Below are 19,665 nucleotides of genomic sequence, written 5' to 3' on the forward strand. Positions count from 1 at the left end.
AATCGCGTATTCGGGCGAATCGCAATGCTGTTTCATGAATGCACTGCTGCATCCGCTGTGTTATTTTTAATACCAAATACTGTATACCAAGGCTTGCAAAGCACAAACTTACCTTGGTACTGGAGCAGTTCTCATGATACACTCAAGCGTTATCCAGGGCAGCAAGCGTCAGGTGCTGTCTGCAGTTCTCTCGAAAAGTGAGAGGAGCTCTCGAGACGTCAATACACCTTCACTGACACTGAGACAGAAATAGGGGCAGATTACGGAGAGGGGCAGTTATGCAGCAGTGAATCTTTCCTTGCCCCCAACATAGGTCTTCTAGCATTCTGGAGAGAGAAAGCAGCCAAATTCCCATTTCTGGCCTTTCTGGTTAAATTCTACGCTTACACATGCTACATCTGCACCCATTAAGTGACGGGGATATCGTCAGGGTTTCATGCAGTTCTTCGTAGATCCGGTCAGGACCCACAGCCAACGAAAACAAATAGATACGTTTTCAAATGGTTGGTTTCTCATTGGAGTACCTTTATATTATACAGTATAGGGTTAAATGTCATTGCCATGGGCTTTTTGCTTGCATATGGGAATCATCATGAAATGTTTTTTGTTACTCTAGTGCAGATATTTTATGTTAATACTTTAGTATCACAAAGGTAGGCAAGGCTGGATTCATGACTGGCAGCGATCTGTCACCCATGCTGAGTTGCATTCCATAAACCCCGGGAATATTTACGATACACCCCACAGGAAAGTTGAAGAATACAAGCGAAGCAGACTCTCGCACAAGACAAGTGGTCTTCAGTGGATTGTGGAGGGAGAAAGCGTGTGTCAGTGTAAGATGATTAGGGATGCTGGACTAATAACGTGATATAAAGAACAACACAAAAATAGATGTGGCTAGCTGTCATACAGATACAGAGTGGGGTATCTCTGCAGCCTGGAGCCTTCAAGCTAGAACCCCAAGAGGACGGACTCAACGTAATGGCTAGACCTCACTATCTGAGTGAGACAAACCTCCCAAAACTCTAATCTTAACCATAACCAGGCAGAGCTCTGGAGGCCTGCAGCTAGACTTTATTGGCGGCCATTGGAGTCAACTCCACATACTTGGAGCTCCAGGGTGGAGGCCCTGGACTGCAGAGATATATGCTTGCTGTACTTTGTGAGGCATTACCTGTGGCCATTACAGTGTTAAAGTGCTACTTCTCACAGTACAATCTTTAATTGTTAAATAAATCTGTCTTTCTTGGTCTTAACTGTCATTTGGGTATTGCCACAGTCTTTTCATCTCCATGTTCGTTACAATACTTAAGATTACTTTAATAGAAATGATTAAGCATTCAAAAACTGCTAAAACTAGTGTATTTGTACACGGATTTGAATTTAATTTGCAATGTTTTTATTTATAAATTTCTAATAATAAGTAACACTTGATATATAATATATTTTGTTTTATGAAGATTCCGTATCATGGGAACATTGTATCATGATGCCTGAATCATGATATTAATGGCATCTTGGGATAAGTAAATTGTCTCATGCCTACCGCAGTATATACAAAATAATACTGCAAACAGAAAACAAAATGGATGACACTGACTTTTCTCGCTTATACAATTATTGTCCTATCTGTCTGTCTCATAGGGTGGCTTTTCCTTTACAAAGAAAGCTCTAACCTCTCTGTTTCATAGGCCCCCCCAATCTTCTCTTTCTCGTTTTTGCTCTGCCTATTTTTGCTATACACTTAGCAATTGAGAAAGGAAAAGCACATAAGCCCCTTGAAGTTTTAATGTAAAGTTTTAAATTACTTGATTTATTACAAACATTACAAATAGAAAGACATTCATATATGCATAAAACAAGAAAAAACTCAAATATTTAAACCTTCTAGCATAAAAAAATGAGACAACTACTTGACTAAAACACCACTTACAGTTTCACTAGCCCAAAGTCTTAAATAACAAAGATGAAAACCCTTAAAAGGAAAGAAACACCAAAAAAGCCAAAGCAAAATATTCAAAAGCAAGAAACCTTTACCTTAATCTAAGAAAAAGACCAACACAGAGTAGCGGAAATGAGCAAAGACAAAGAAAAGAACTCAATGCCTCATTATCTTGACTGAGATTTCAGACAGCCTTAAATGGGAGTCCAGGGGCCTCATTTATAAAGCTTGAGTATGCACAAAAAGAAATGTGTGCAAGTAACTTCCCACACAAATATCGAGATTTTTTAAAACAATGCTTTGCAAATTGACATGCATATATTTATGGCAGGTCTGACCCTTGTGTATACAACAATTCGGAGAAACTGTGAAATGATGACACCCTTGATCAAGCAGGGAAATGCAGCCAAACCAGCTCAATGACAGCTCACGTACATAATAATTCATAACACCAAGTTGTTATTATCATGTGTGTTGATGTGGAAAACATATTACTCCTCAAAAACAATTTTATGTGCACTCAGATTCATGCAAAGTTTTATAAATGGGGTCTCAGGTGGCTGTCCTAACACCTGCTTAATTAAGGTCTCTACGTCTAAAGCCCCATATTTTTATTTAAAAATGCAGATGTTGCTCTCCATTTTCGTCTTTCACTCACACTACTCCGGTATTTCCAACCTGCAAAAATGGGGCCTTTTGAAAATGCTCTCCAGAGTCATATACTACTGAACACACAGCCACAGCATTGTGGTGTGGACAGGCAAAGATGCAGTTTTTCAAAAACGCGGCCTCTAATCATGAGCTAGTTTGTTTGTGCTTATTATGTGGCTCTTCCCTTATTGGATCCTGCTCATCTGAATATCTCATTCTATGATTGGTCTTCCTTTACAGAATGAAAACATATTCAAATATAACAGACATAGAAGAACTGCTTTCCATGATGCATGTTGCATTTCTTACTTGTACCGTCTGAATGCTGCATGCACACACAAAAGGCAAATAATTTGTTGGTCACTACAATTTTCTGATGAATCCTGTAGTTGGCGACATTACCATCCCATCAAAGATCGATGGTTTTGGATAAGACATCTATGCTGCCCGAATGCCCAGCGTAGTAGACAACTATGTCGTATGCATTTTCAATTCTTTTAGAGTAGATGGAGATAGTTTCATAAACAATGTGAAAATGTTAGTAAGGACAGTTTCTTTTCATTTAAAAAAGTCTTTTTTAAATAAAAATGTAGTAGTACAGGTAGTATTATATAATCCTGATATTATACCAAATACTCATTGTTAAAACATTTAATAAACTAGGGGGCTCTGTCCCCTGCTTGCTCCACTCACCCCTTCCCCGGGTTTGGTTTACTGGATATACAATTTAAAGAGATTGTTATTTTCATGGGAATTGTTACATATGCATTAATTTCACTTCTACTTTAAAACTTTTGTAAAAGCAACACTTGTCCTTTATTTCCAGCCCCGGGGTGCGGCTGAATGCACGCTAAGGAGATGCCGTCGGATCATCTGCTGTCTTTCTGCTGCTGGCAAGCTGCCTGTTCTGCTTGTCTCGCTGCCCGATCATTTCAAAGCCTGTACAGCAGCTGTCCTTTTGCCACTTCGTGTCTCTGCCACTCGCGTTGTGAAGAGGGGTGGGGGGGTTCGGGGGGGGGAATTTAGGGTGGCTGAACGCACGCTAAGAAGAAGTGGTTGGATCATCTGCTGGCTTTCTGCTGCTGGTGAGCTGCATGTTTTGCTTGTTGCTTGTCATTGTTTTAAGAGCTGGGAGCACATAACGTCTATATGCCAAAAGCAATCCAACAACTGCTAGGTTAGATGTGCGTGGACTTGTTTTAAATGATGTCTCACTACCTTGTCTCACATGACATTGTAAAAACAATACTTGTCCTTTATTTCCGGCCTTGGGAGTGGTTAAATCTCTTTCTTGCAGGACATATAACATTGCTCGCATTGTGAAGGGGTGGGTGGCTGAACACACGCTAAGGAGATGCCGTCGGATCATCTGCTGTCTTTCTGCTGCTGCTGCTGTCGCATTGCCCATTCAGCCTGTACAGCAGCTGTCCTTTTACCACTTTGTGCCTCTGCCCCTTGCTTTGTGAAGGGGGTGCTGAACACATGCTAAGGAGAAGTGGTCGGATCATCTGCTGGCTTGTTGCTGCTGACGATCTGCCTGTTCTGCTTGTCGCACTGCCCGATCATTTCAAAGCCTGTACAACAGCTGTCCTTTGCCGCTCGCTTTGTGAAGGGTGGTGGTGGTGGTGATGGTGGTGGTGGGGGGGGGGTTTGGGTTAGGGTGGCTGAACACATGCTAAGGAGAAGCGGTTGGATCAACTGCTGGCTTTCTGCTGCTGACGAGCTGCATGATATTTATAATATCAAACAATTAATGGCAAGCAGAATGGTCTTAGCAGTGAGTGTAACTACTCCACAGCTCTGTTATGTTGGTTTGATTTCTCAATCTGATCATTACCTATATTCTTCCACATCCATGTGAAGTTTCTTACAATATTATTTGATTTTCATTTTCATTTAACACACTTTATAAGTGTCTCCTCACATTGCAAATCCAAATACTGTAATGTAGGCTAATTCATCAGTGCTGGTGTGTGTGTGTATGTGAATGCCCAAGAATGAATTTCAGGCTTGGTTCCTTACATGCTGTCCAACAGTGTAGTAAGAAAAGAGGGCTCTTAGAAAATATACTGACACCCCTGCTTCAAGAATCCACAGAAACACACACAGACACAAACACATGTTCTTCTGTACGTCTTTATAAAGGCCATAATCATTACACTAATTAGGTAGTTAACAGTTTGGTCGAATTAAACATCACAAAGCCATGGGCCCCCACCAGGGTTGAAGTTGTGCATTACTGGTCAAGTGGGTCACAATAAAGGCAGCAAAGAAATGCCTGTGCATTACCCGTGAAGAAGGTAAGAATGCATAGTCATAGAAATAATGGATAATAATCATTTCGTAAAAATGTCACCTTAAAGTACACCATGTCAAACCTGTGTACAGATAGTGCAGAATTTTCTATGGATGCACTTGATGTTTATTCAGCTGGGCTGCAATTGCATTAAGTGATTTGCTTATGGTCAGGCAGTGTGGCAATAGTGGACTTCAAATTAGGACCCTCTGAGCTGTTAATTAATTTACTGAACCTCTAAGGTATAGTGTCAACATGAATCCAGGCCTCCACACTATTGTATAGAGAGCCGAGACTGCATTGAACAGAACCAGCAGATCCCCTATTCTTGCAGAACAGCCACTCAACCCTTTGATTTTTAGTGACAAGGCCATTTCAATTCCAGATTGGCAAACCAGAAAAAAAAATCAAACAGAAAGGAATGTAAGCCACAGCACACTGATGAAAGGAAGAGTGTGATACATAAAATAGCACTCATGTGGGTACTCTGCATCTTGATATGTGTCTTATGTCTTAAAGGGATGTTAATGAAGAAATATTGAAACATATTATTATAACATTAATAAAGATGCATGAAAGAGATACTGTACATGTTCAATGGTTCATCTGATTTGTTGTCTTCTTATGCACGAGGCCTATAATGTCATGATGGGCCTAGTTGTGTGCTGTGATTCAAGTACAAAACTGACAACACTAGTCAGCATTGTGTTATGGGTACAGCAGGGGGCGACAAACTCACTGGAATGTTTACTCTTTTTGTTTAATGCAGTTAACCTTGTTTAGTTTTGTAGACTGACAGAGACGGCACCCTGGACTAGGATGTAATCCATTAGTGGGTTCAGTCTTGAACACACATGCTAGGTCATTTTAGATCTCCCAATTAATGAAACACATACAGGTCTTTGGGTTGTTAGACTGTGGGTGGGCACAACAGGAACCTGCATTGACCGGGGCTACAGTCCACTGTAAGGCACACTTACGCACACTTTAGAGCCACCAATCATTGGGATGAAAACTAAAGTTCCAGGAGAACAGCCCATGTAGCCATGGGAGTGATTGTACATACTTCATAAAGACAGTGCCTGGCTAGGATTTGAACCCAGAACTTGGCAGCAGCATTAACCACCACACCTAGCAGCATGATAGCTTATGCTGCATGGTGGGTGGACATGCAAGTAAGAATTTTTCACATGCTACTACTAAATGTTCAAAATACAATTCAAAATACTGCATTCAGATGTACTCATAGAGTACTGAGGTTGTTGTTGTCCACATGTTTTTTTAGTACGACCAGAAGCTGTGCTGTCCTTCTGCACCTAAGTACATCATTTTGTCCTTAAGTGGTCATTATTAGAGCTTCAGATCTGAAAAATTAAACACATATCCCCAAAGTGCTTTGAAAAACGTTTTCGGAAACTGAAACATTTCTTGTTCCTGATACTCATTCAGACAGCATGAGAACAGTCAGAAGGCTGGCAACAATGAGGCAGTCTGGTTTCATTCTTCCATAGCTTCAGGGTTTACATATCACACAGGGGTGTAAACACTAAAGAATATACAAGACAGATAATTACTAGTTTTGAAACGGCTGACAGGAACTTCTGGCCTGGAAACACCTTTACACAAGGTGAGTCACAATCACAGATGATGAGGCTTTGCTCCTTGTGACTATGTGTCATAGGTGGAATAAGTTGGTAGTTCAGTTGAACACTGCTCAGGAGGTGAAGGCTAGTAATGGCTTCATCTTTTAAACTGATACTCTTTGTCCAATTGTTAAAGGTCAAAAATATGGCAAACACAACATGGAAATCAAGAACCCATTGACAGATGTGTTCTAATGGGGGCAGAACAATATTCTTAGAATTAGAAAACTTAAATGTATTTATCAGGCTCCGATCCAAGGTAGCCTACAAATCTGAATAACTGAAATTGTTTCCACAGTAATATAATTTGGGCACTGAATCCACAACCTTATGCTATACAGTTCAACACCTTAGTCAAAAGACCCTGTGTCTTAACTAGAAGCATGGGTCTTCAGGCCTAGGAAAATATTTAAATTCAAAATACTGTGTACACACCTCAACTTGTCACATCGCTTCCTCTTTTTTCATGGTTTTGCGTATGACTCTCTTTAGTGATAGCAGATTGTAGGCCTGTACAAAGTGGTTCACAGAGTTGTTTGTGGCTGTGGTGCTGTGCCAGCAGTCGAGCCTGCATGTCTGCTCTTTTCTGTGCTTTTCCTGTCCACTATTGAACATGCTCACAGAGATCTTCCTCTTCTGTAAGCCACTGTGTGTGCCCAAGCTATGGCTTACCATCAGAAACACCAGAGGCTTCATTACATCTGTGAGTTTGCCAAGCACCTCCAATTTTTTGCTCCCACTGAATGTATCACATCATAAGCTTTTGATGAAGTCTAACTTCAATATTCAAAGCCAGTTGGTTCATGAGAGATGGACAACCCTTAGCATTACATGTACATACTGTAGATACACATATAGTATGTGTGTTCATACTATAAGACAGCCCATGATAATATCCTTACATTATAGTAGTAGTTTCTTCAATTTGCACATAGACAGTTAAAGTGATATATTCAGAACTCCATATCGAATCTGTGCTGGGGACTGAGCCAGTGCCCTTATTTCTTAGTCCAAACCATTAACCTTTAGGTCACCTTCCCTACTAATAGGGTGCACTGCAACTGATTTTTTGATAGTATCTCTTACACCTGTCTGAATGAAATGTCTGGCAGGAAGGCAGTCTTCCAATCAGTCTTTGAGTTTCTAAAGGCCATGTCACACTACACCCTTTCCAGTAAGTTTCAGTTGCAGACTTCACTTGCATAATCTTAGTGAGCTGAAGGCAGTCACAGCGCACTCCCGTGACTACCAGTCACACAGTCTGACACACCCAGCGACTCAGCCCAACCAGTCTGCGACTCATCCCAACAAAATGTAAGTTGTAGGAGCAGGCTTGTGTGCATGTGAGAGCTGACGACCAATCAGTGCTCACCTAGAAGTGCAGTGCATATACCGCACTATGTGGGTATGAGGAAAAAAGAGTGCGAGTATTTTGAACCTGAAAAATAAAAGAGAGACTGGTATGACTGATGTTTTTTGTTTTATGTACCACAACAAAACGGGAAAAAGGACACAGACTGTACCTGAACTTGGTGTGTCTGTAAAGCCTTCGTACAGGCACTGGCTCCTTCACACAGCATGTTACTGACTGACAGAAAAAAGGGGTGAGCTCACAATCCATCCAGCCATTATCCAACCCGCTATATCCTAACTATAGGGTCACGGGGCTCTGCTGGAGCCACACCCAGCCAACACAGGGCGCAAGGCAGGGAACAAACCCTGAGCAGGGCGCCAGCCCACCACAGGGCACACGCACAAACACACACCAGGGACAATCTAGAATCGCCAATCCACCTAACCAGCATGTCTTTGGACTGTGGGAGGAGACTCATGCAGACACGGGGAGAACATGCAAAGTCCACACAGGGAGGACCTGGGAAGCGAACCCGGGTCTCCTAACTGCAAGGCAGCAGTGCTATCCACTGTGCCGCCGAACTCATAATGATTTGGAAATTTGAAACGGTGCTAGAAAGTTGTTATGCAGTCATTCAATTTAACATATGCTAAAATTAATGGTTGTGTATTCTGAAATACTCTGGTAAAGAGATCAGCAACTGCAGCTGTCAAGGTTGACATCCCCTCTGACTAGAATTTGTATAATGTGACATTGGCTTACGGCATGGTGGGCACTTTACTTCATTTAGAAGTTTTAGAAAAAATGAGGATGTAGCTGCTAGGCAATTTGTTCAGTACTTAAAGCATGAAGAAGTTTTCAATTAAATTTAGTAATGAATAAAGGAGAAGTGCTCCTCTTGTTAATCCATTGATTCATTTTTGAAACTCTCTTTCTTCAATATGAGATTATAAACAGCTGGAGTCAAACCTGGGTTTGTTTATATGGTGCAAATAGATGAGAACCTTGTTCATAGTCGACTGCTGCCTTGAGCCACCTCAATTTTAAAATTAAACTAAGTAAGTTCAGAAAATGAAGGATAAATATAATATGCTGAGGACAGATTTCAGAAAAAATAAATATCTGGGAACCTGGATCATTAGGAAAAAGACTGGCCAAAATTCCAGGTCAGCCTCCAACCCAGACTTTAAAAAAAAAAACAACCTGTGAATGCTGCAATCAAGTCTCAGCCTCACTGGGTCATATGTTTTGGGCCTGTACCAAATTAACATCATTTTGGACTAACATTTTTAAGTGCCTCTCAGATAGACTTCGTGTCACAATCCCTCCTAACCCATTTACAGCTGTGTTTGGTGTTCTTCCAGATGGGTTTAAAGTGGAGAAGGACAAACAAACTGTGATTGCATTCACTACACTTTTGGCACGCAGACTTATTTTGCTAAACTGGAAGAATCCTAATTCTCCTCTTTTAAGTCAGTGGGAAACCGATGTTTTATACTATTTGAAATTAGAAAAAATCAAATTTTCAGTTAAATGATCTGTACAGAACTTTTTCAAAACCTGGCAGGATCTAATCAATAATATTTTAGAATAAGCTCTTAAAACACCAAGGAAGCAATTCTCTCTGCATTTTTTTCTCTTCTCCATTCATCTTTATTGCCCTATTAAACTCATCAATCTAGGTATGTTTACAAGCTTTAAGGTTCACCCCATTGGCCATGCTCTCTTTCTCAGGGGTGGGGGTCAATCTGTTTTCAATCCTATTTTTTATAAAAACTGATCTATTTGTATGGAATGATTAAAATTAATAAAATAAAAAAAAAATCACTACAGTGTGGACTAATGTTGATAATTCTGGTGGATTTGCTGTGATGCCTAGTCTATCATTGGTGAAGACACATCTGTTTGGAGGTCAGGATGATGACAACCTCCTCATATCGATGGCAATGCTAAGCATCACAACAAGATGCTGAGATAGAAGATAGAGCATAGGTAAGACCTAATAACACCTAATCTTAAAACTTTCTATTTTTATTAAAAATATGAACAGCCCAAACAGAAGCACTTGCTACAGCATGCCACGCTAAAATAATGAATCTTTAGCCTGACTTCAAACTCTGACATTTGTGAGACCTCTCTACTATTAGCATGTTTCACTTTGTAGGAAAAGCACTAACCTCACACAATATTTTTAGTTAGTCTTTAAATTTAAAGTGACCTGCCTTTTATGATTTCAGTTCTACAAACCAGATATGATGAGGAACAAGGTTTTGTTATAAACATCTCTATTTGTTTTAGTGGTTGCATCACAGATGTCTTTATTGAAGTGATTCACAAAGCAATAAACACCCTTAATTGTATACGGTATAGTGCCTTTCTCCAGTAAACACCCTTCCACATCACTGTACGTAAAGCTACAGCACAATTATTTCAAACTATTTTTATAGGTGGGGCAAAGTCAGTTTAAGTGACTCACTGATTGTGCCATAATGAATCAGAGGTAAGGACTGAACCAGTAATCTCACTGGTTAAGGTTCAGCTCCATGCTACCTATTATTTATCACAAAGAACTCCTTAAAGTTCAAGATGCATGTCATTCCCTAGTCAAAGGATATCTTTCATGGCTAGTGAAAATAATGTTAATAGTTGTCACTCTGGGAATAGTCACAAAACCATTACTGAGTCTTTGGAGTTCAACCCAATCATGATCAAAATAATAGTCCAGAAACTGAAAAGAACTTATAATTTTTGAGTCCTCACATGTGTGGTCATCCTGCTACCATCACTCCAAGAACAATGCATAACATCATCCAAGTAGTCTTAAAAAACCCATAACAGCTTACATTTCTCTGCAAGTGTCTGTAAGCTTGACTAAAGTCACTGAGTGTTCAGGACTCCACCATCAGAAAAAAAATGTGAAATGAGACTTCTTGAGTTAGCAGCTAAGTGGAAACCACTGTTAATTTAAAAGAACAGTAATACTCATGTCAAATGCTGCATTACAACCAAGCCCAACATGAGATGTCAGGATTAATACTTTAAGGAAAGAGTGCAACACTTTGAGAAGTGCTGGAAGTGCAACCAAATTACTGGTGGTACTCTTTTTATGGCGATAAAGTGGTATTTGAGTAAAGATTTGAGGTTCCCCATGAAGATGTGGTGAAAGGTCTCAGTACTCACTGATATGCAAAGAAATGTGCTGGTATGGTGATGTTTCAATCATCGCGATACACTGACAGTAAATGAAAATGTTGGGTTCCTGGAAGATTCATGAAGAGATGATATGTTGAAACTGGAAGAACTCACTTCAAACACTGACTTTGGGCAAAGTGTCTGGTGGAAACAAGGAAGATCCATATTAGCCTCTGACAAAATCAACACATAAGAAATATGACAAATGAAAGGAGACCATTCAGTCTGTCAGGCCCATTTATTTATTAAATAGCTAAGCTGTCTCAAAATCTCATCCAGATGCTTCTTAAAGGTTTCCAAGGTTTCTGCTTCAACTATATAGTTTGTTTTAATTCCCACAACTCTTTGACCAAAGAAGTGCTTATTAGATTCATTCCTAAATGTACTTCCCCCTTAATTTCAACTGTGAGTACCTGATTCACTGAAAGAATTCTATTGGGTGTTATTTTACTGTTGCCTTTAAGTATTTTGAAGACCTGGATTTAGTCCCTATGCAGTCTTCACTGCTGGATACTGAACAGATTTAATTATCTGAGTCTGTCGGAGTAGGACATGACCTTAAGTCCTGGAATGTACCTAATTGCTCTCCTCTGCACAGCTTCAGGTGCTGCTATGTATTTGTTGAAGTGTGGTGACCAGAACTGCACACAATTATGAAGTACACAGCTCTACCAGTGTTAAAACATTTGCACTAAACTTACTAAACTTTAATGTGAATAAAAGCAAACGTATCCCTTTTAACGTTTGCTCATTTAATCATAATCTATGCACATGCTTAGTCAATAGCTGGCCCTAGATGACCGAAATACACGATGATAATGGCAGCTGCAGGCAAAATGTTCGCAAAATAATGCTATACTTTTTGGGGCGCAACGCTTTTGCATAACAACGAAATACTTTTCCGAAATAATGCTATATAGCGGAATAGGCTTCCGTAAGAAAATGTACTTCTATAGAAATTATACAACGTGTTTTTTGGATTGTTATTAACAATTATAAATGAAATATTTAATTAGCAGTGCCCACGTTATTTGTAAATTCTACAATTTTGTGCGACGCTTTTAATGCTTTCTGGGTTTTATTGAAGTACTAGGGTGTTGTACCGCCATTATGAATGTTGTGAAAAGTCAAGCAAAATTACACCTTTCATTGGTTAACTAAAAGATTACAATATGCAAGTATTACATCTTGCTTGAAGAAGGGGCCTGCGTTGCCTCAAAAGCTTACATATTGTAATCTTTTTAGTTAGCCAATAAAAGGTTTCATTTTGCTTGACTTTTCACTGGGTTTTATTGAGGAACAGTAAACGTGGATCTGCCACTCAATCGGGTTCCAGTTTGGGAAACATCGCCAATGTTGCTCATGGGAACGCTAAGCAACGTCATAAAAAATGGAGACAAACCGTTATATTTTCTTGTTGCACTGCCTGGGTTTCCATTTTTAACATTTTTGAAAGACAAGACCACACGCTAGACGGGAGCTGGGGGAAAATGAAGTTTTGATTGATGTACGCTCACAACAATATGATACGATGAAGTCGGAATTTGAGTGACATTTATCAAGGCAGCCACCCCATAATGGGTACTGACGCAAACCGGTGACTTCGCCGAAAATCCAATGAGCGTTCACTGTCATAATAAATCAGGTGCCAATCAAAGATATCTTGAGAATGGACCAATCAAATTATGTTTAAGGCACCTGACCTAACATCGTTGAGCACGGTTCTAGGTGCGCCTAGTTAAATTCTTCGCTTGTGTTAACAGTTGAAGTAGTTTGAATTTTTGCGGGAAGCTTTAATAAGGTAAGAGCATTATGTATAGCTAAAACATTGAAGAAAAAAAGTGTAGAACGTTAACTTTTACGAATGTTCCAAGCACACTTTTATTTTGAGTGAGTTTCTCTTGGGCTGAACCTCAGTGCTTTTTTCTGCACGCTTGACGCCACACTGTTTTTGGGCGGGCATTCATATTAATCACTAAAAATGGCGGATTTTCTTGCTACGACTATTCGCACTCTGTTGACTACCCCGAAACCAGTACTGTATTTTGTTTCATAGACACTTGAGCTATTTTAAACCCTTAATGTCGAAGAGAAAACCAGCTTGAGCGTGTTAATGCTTTGCGGATTATCTTTTTTTTCTTTTATCCAGCAACATACTGTGTTATACACATTAAAGTAAGAATCGTTTTTAATTTTGGAACAAGGAACGCAATAAGCTGTCCAGATGTTGTTTCCGCCTGGACCCGGATGATTGCTGGGGTAGGTTCCAGCTGTCCACGACCCTCTCCTGGATAGGCAAGCTTGGAAAATCGATGGCTGGAACGCAGTCATCCTCCCACCCCCATCCCCCAAGATGTAGACAAGCCCCTCCACCGCACGATTGCTGTTCCTGTTGGTATTCCTCGACACATTGTGTGTCATGGCAACTAGAAACGCTTTCAAACTTGTACTTTCGTTTTTAATCAGCTGAGTGTGTGGTGACTTTGGTATTTCGTTTCGTTTACACATAGACCTGTGTAAAAAAAACAGCTGATAAATTTCGATTTCTTAGAAACTTGCCTTGCAAGTACATGTGCGTGTTTCCTCACATTGCTATAACAAAGAGTCAGAAACTGGGCAACTCAGGATTCCAGAGGCACATATGTCTCACACTGCAGCCCATTGTTCTTTCAGCCTTTTTAATGACCGTTGGCCCGATGACAGTTTTAAAAGATTAAAGAATGTATGGCGCTTAACACGTTCAACACAGCGAGTCGCCTTCCATATTTGGCAGTATCTCCTGAGATATAATCATATTTTGGAGGAGTCGTTAATGATGTATTATACAATAGAATCCTAAAGAAACTCGGTTTGGATGTGTTTCACATCATTCTTTAAAAAAAAAAAGCCTTGAAATAATGAAGCTTTAATATGGTACCAATTAATACATTAAAACCACCTGCCTAATACAGTGTAAGTCCCTCTTGAGCAACCAAAAGCAGCTCTGACCTGTTGAGGTGTGAACTCTACAAAGACTTCTGAAGGTGGTGTCCTGTGGTATCTGGAAACAAGATCCTTTAAGTGCCGTAAGTTGCAATTTGGGCCTCCATGGAACAGACCTGTTTTTTCAGCACATCTCAGAGATACTTAATCGGGATTGAGATCTATGAATTTTGGGGGCCAAGTCAGCAGCTTGAACTCTTTTTTGTCATGTTCCTCAAACTATTCCTGAACAGTTTTTTCAGTGTGGCTGGGCGCATTATCCTGCTGAAAGAGGGCACAGAATACTGTTGCCGTGACGTGTATGTGGTCTGCAACAGTCTTTAGGTAGGTGGTACTTGTCAAAGTTAACATCCAAATGAATGCTGGGATCGAAGGTTTTCCAGCGGAACATTGCCCAGCGCATCATACTGCCTCTGCCGGCTTGCCTTCTTCCAATAGTACATCCTCCCTACTACTACTATCTCCGGCTGTCCACATGATCTAAAAGAAAACATGATTTATCAGACCTGGGGCCTCATGTATAAACGGTGCGTACACACAGAAATGTTGCGTACGAACGTTTCCACGCTCAAATCGCAATGTATAAAACCTAATATTGGCATAAAGCCACGCACATTTCCACGGTACCTCATACCTTGGCGTACGCAATTTCTCCGCTCGGTTTTGCAGACTGGCGGCACCCAGCGTCAAAGCAGTGCTACTGTTCCTGTGTGGTCACCCTTTCTTTCTTAGACCCACGTTCCTGACGCGGCTTTATAAATACACTGAAATTAACTGCATATTGTTTATTAGGGTAATGCATCTGATTGTAATTAACCTGTAGCAATATAATGGTCCAGGGAATAGCCATAGTATTCCAAATACCATAACTGCTTTAGCGTTGTTACGCTCACTGCGTCGTCTTCTTCTTTCAGCTGCTCCTGTTAAGGGTTGCCACTGCGGATCATCTTTTTCCATATTACTCTCACTGCACCACTCGGAGTATTTATATCACTGTATCTGAGTGGGGAATCACAGCAGCAGCTGATCGGAAAGAGAATTATCGGTATACAGTTTCAAGTACACACTACCTCAACCACGGCAAAAAGCGTCAAAGCCTTTCCTGTACGGACCTCGCGTTTCAGAAACAGTTTCATCCCAAGAACTATAAACGCACTCAATCAGTCCATCAAGTGCTCCTTGTAGAACTGTTTGTACTTATAAGTACAATTACCTCACTGTAAACTTACACTACAGTTATAATATTGCACAACCTGCGCCACTTTATAAAGCGCGTATGATGACAATATCATTTTTAAGATGAAATGCAGCAAAATATGTTGCTTATAGTATACAGATAAAACTTTAACTTCATTTAAATAATCTGTATTGTTAATAATTAAACATGTGAGGACACGGTGCCGCAGCGCTAGCTAGTTCACGGATAGCTCCTGCCTTGCGCTGTGTTATTGCTGGTGCTGACGCGACACTGGAAGGATAGACGGATAGAATAGTAAAAAATGTACTACGGAGATATTTCAATGTTCCTTTAAAGTTTTGAAGAATTGGCGTTCTAAGCTTACAGATGGCTTAACGTCTATTACAGAGCTGATTGTGTGGCGATTGAGTTTTTGGAGAAAGAAAAGTAAGGACAGGAATTGGAGGTTAGTACGTTTGAAAGAGACAGTACTGCTGTGATAAATTATTTCATCGAAGGTCGCGCATGGCGCAGCAAGCCTCTTGCGTGAGACATGAACAAGCACTGCGCCACCGTGTTCCCATGTTTAATAACATGCTTTCATTCCTATCATCATGAAAATGATATCACGTATACATCTCAGTATTTTAATTATTCAGAGAGCTGTAATATCACGAATGTAATGGATTCTGTGTCCTGTCGGAGAAAGAGAAAGAACGGAAGCACGTAGTGATTCACACACATAGAGCACATAGAAGATCAAACACAGAACAAAGCATTTAACGTGCTACTTGAGAAACTAGTAAAATAAACGATTTTAAGATGAAGTTTATGATGTTCTACTTTAATGGCAAAATAAACTACATGATTAAAGTGGAAATTTCGAGATTAAAGTTGACATTTCGTGCTTTTTTCCCACTGTGTGCCTATTTTTTTTGTCTGTACCCTAATAAGCTTTCATATGACACTCAGACGGTGGGCTACGAGTTGCCTTTTCACGGCGACTTTGATATGTGATTTTTTTCTTATTTCGGACACTGTGTGACTTTGTGAACTTGAGCTTTCGAGTTTCTCCGACACTCTGTCACTCGATCAACTTTCTTTTGTTGATTATACCACTGTTTAAACCAATAAATAGAACGTTTTTCCTTTGCCTCCACTTGGTATTCGCTGAAATTCTTATATTTTCCCCTGTGCTTTTCCCATTGTCTTTTCACAGAAGGCTATTTATATTGATTTGCATATTCAAAGAAGCGTAATTCTGGGAGGAGTTGGGGCGGGACAGAAGGCGCGTGCACGTGCGTTACTTTTCTCGCTGATCGGGATTTATGTAGTGGAAGAAAGTTAAAGTTTGCGTGCGCACAGATTCCTGCATCTGGATTTTTCTGTGCGTACGCAGAATCCCGCTTTTGTGCTTACGCCATGTTATAGTGTGAGTTCTACGCACGGCGTTATACATAAGGCCCCAGGTCACCTTCTTACATTGATCTGTGCTACAGTTCTGACACCATTGTAGGTGCTCTCAGCTGTGGACAAGGGTCTGCATGGGCACTCTTGACAAGTCTGCGGTTACTCCGCTCCATACACAGCAAGCTGTGATGCACTGTGTGATGCCTTTCTCTCATGGCCAGTATTATGTTTTTCATCAGTTTGTGGCGCATTAACTCTTCTGTGGGATTGGAGAAGCCTTCGTTCTCCACTTGAGCTTTGGGCACCCATGAACCTGTCGTGGGTTCACCAGTTCTCATTCCTTCGACCACTTTTGACAGGTACTAACCAGGGAGCTGGGAACACCCTACAAGACATGTCATTTTTGGAAATGCTCTGACTCAGTAATCTAGCCATCACAACCTGGCTTTTGCTGAAGTTGCTCAGATTTTTACACTTGTCTACTTCTTCTGCTTCCAACACATCACCTTCAAGCATTGACTGTTCCCTTGATGCCTAATATATTCCACCCCACTGACATGTGCCATTGTAACGAGATGACCAATGTTATTCACTTCAACTGTCACTTTGTTAAAATTTTGTGACTGATCGTTGTATCTCACTTCCGTTAAGTATATCCATGTTGTGAATAAGATGCTATATTGTGCCTGACCCGGCACTGACTCACACTGAGGAACGTGTATCAACACACTAAGACTTTTATTTTTTTCTTCACCTGTGGGGCACGTCTTCCCCGTGAACCCCACAGGCACAACACAGTCCCAAAAGCACACAATACACTTACTTCTTTTCCTTCTTGGCACCACCACACATCCCGTGCAACTTTCTCCACCTCCACCCGATTCTGGCCATTGAATGGTGGTTGCTGGCCCCTTTTATAGCCCACCCGGAAGTGCTCCAGGTGTTTGATCACCTGTTTCCGATTGCACGTCTGGGCGGGGCTGCAGAGTTGTCCATGCAGGCTCAGGAACCCATGCAGCACCCCCTGGTGGCCACCCTGGATCCCAACAGGGCTGTGGACAACTCCATCTTCCATGGAGCCCTGCTGGAAACTGAGGCACCATCGTCAGCCAGGGAGGCTGCCACCAAGTGTCCCGGGGGAGGTACTGAGTAGCCCGTGGTTGCTCCTGCGGAACATACGTTGAAGGGGCGTCCCGGCTGGGCATGGGACCCGGCTGCCCGCCACAATGTCATTTTCTCTTCTGACCAGCACAGTATAGATTCAGTATTCAGGATTCAGATTCTGATGAATTCCCTTGTCCCTTATACTGTGTTCCTCAACTGGGCTATCTAGGGGAGGAATGCTCTCTCTCCATTATCTGTCGATATGGGTTAAATGCTTGATGGTTAAGATCAGCCCAAACCTTCATTTAAAATCCAGGAGTTCATTATTACTGAATGAGTTGAACTTTATGGAGGCTCATGTACAGGAACCTAGATAAAACAAATGGTTTGGTCATCTTCCAACTGAGCAAAGATGTAGACCATTGATGCTTATTAGCATGGTCTGCCCTTGTCTTTTAGTTAGCTTTGAGTCAGATATGTTTTTCTTAACCTGTTTTAAATTTGTGATTAACACCTGTGTTTCATTGAACCCCTTCTGTGATTTGTCATTATGTTTGTGTCATAAAAACAACTTAGCATATGACTGCAAAAATCTAAAGCATTTTACTATGACTTTTAGTGCACAAATCTTTTCATGTACCCTATTTTAGTTTTCATCGTTAGGTTGCCACACTCACTGACACATTATCTTATTATTTGCTATTATTGTGAGCTCCAGGTTGCTAATGTGATGTCCTGGTTTCTTATTAATTCGGCCTCTTAGAGCACTTGAGTTACCAGATGATGTAGTTACTTAGATGTATTTTTCCTAGCTTTTGTTGAAGAAAGAAACTTTTCAACAATGACGGACATGTTGGACACTTGAAATTTGAAAATTACAAACCAAAGGAGACCATTTAGTCCATCAAGATTGTTTGTTTAGCTAATAGCTATACTGGCCCAGTATCTCATCCAGATACTGTACGTTTTAAAGGCTATCAAGTTTTCTGCTTTAATTACATATCTCGGTAGTCTGTTCAAGATTCCCACAACTCTTTGAGTACTATTTCAGTACTATTTGCACTTCTCCTTCATTTCCAATGATCCCCTCAAGTACTGTACATGATTCTCACTTAAGTTGAAAGAATTCTGCAGGATCTATTTTATCAGTGTCTTTGAGGATTTCCAAGACCTGGATTATGTTTGCATCTCTCAGAGTTGGATATGTTGTTAATTCCTGGGATGCACCCTGTTGCTCTTCTCTGAAAAGCTTTAAGCGCTGCTGTCTTTCTTGTATCCCAGTGACCAGAAGTACTGTACACACAATACTCCAAATGCGGTCTCACTAGTGCAATATCTAGTCTTAGCATGATATATGATTTATGTTCAATAGTTTTTACGTTTTATTTAGTTTTCAGAAGCTTTTGCACGTTACTTACATGATGAAAATGATGTGTCAGCATAATCTCCCAACTTCTTTTCAGAGGATGCTTTCTGAAGGACAGCGCCTCCCATTTTCTATTTATAATTTATATTCCTTTTGTCCACATGTAGCATTTTACACTTTTCTACATTAAGCTTCATTTTCCAAGGGTACATCCAGTTTGAAAAGCTTGTCTGAGCCTTTTTCATTTGAAACCTCTGCATTCTTACTATCCCAAATAGGACAATACAAATAAAACTTACAATCAAATGGGTAGCCATTGAGTTTGTGGCAGCCAATCGCTTCTCTGTGTAAATAGAACCCCAACACCAACAAGGAAACCACTGATCACAATAAAATTAACACTAAATAGTGACATCATCTCATGGTGTATAACAAGCATTGTCTTGTACAATACACTACTGTGGCAGTCCGTTTGTCTGTCCAGGATTTTTAATCACCTGTAGCTCGCAAACTGTTTGACCTGAAATTTGGTACACATATTCTACGTG

Source organism: Erpetoichthys calabaricus, chromosome 1 (assembly GCF_900747795.2).
Source record: "Erpetoichthys calabaricus chromosome 1, fErpCal1.3, whole genome shotgun sequence".
NCBI classification, from domain to species: domain Eukaryota; kingdom Metazoa; phylum Chordata; class Cladistia; order Polypteriformes; family Polypteridae; genus Erpetoichthys; species Erpetoichthys calabaricus.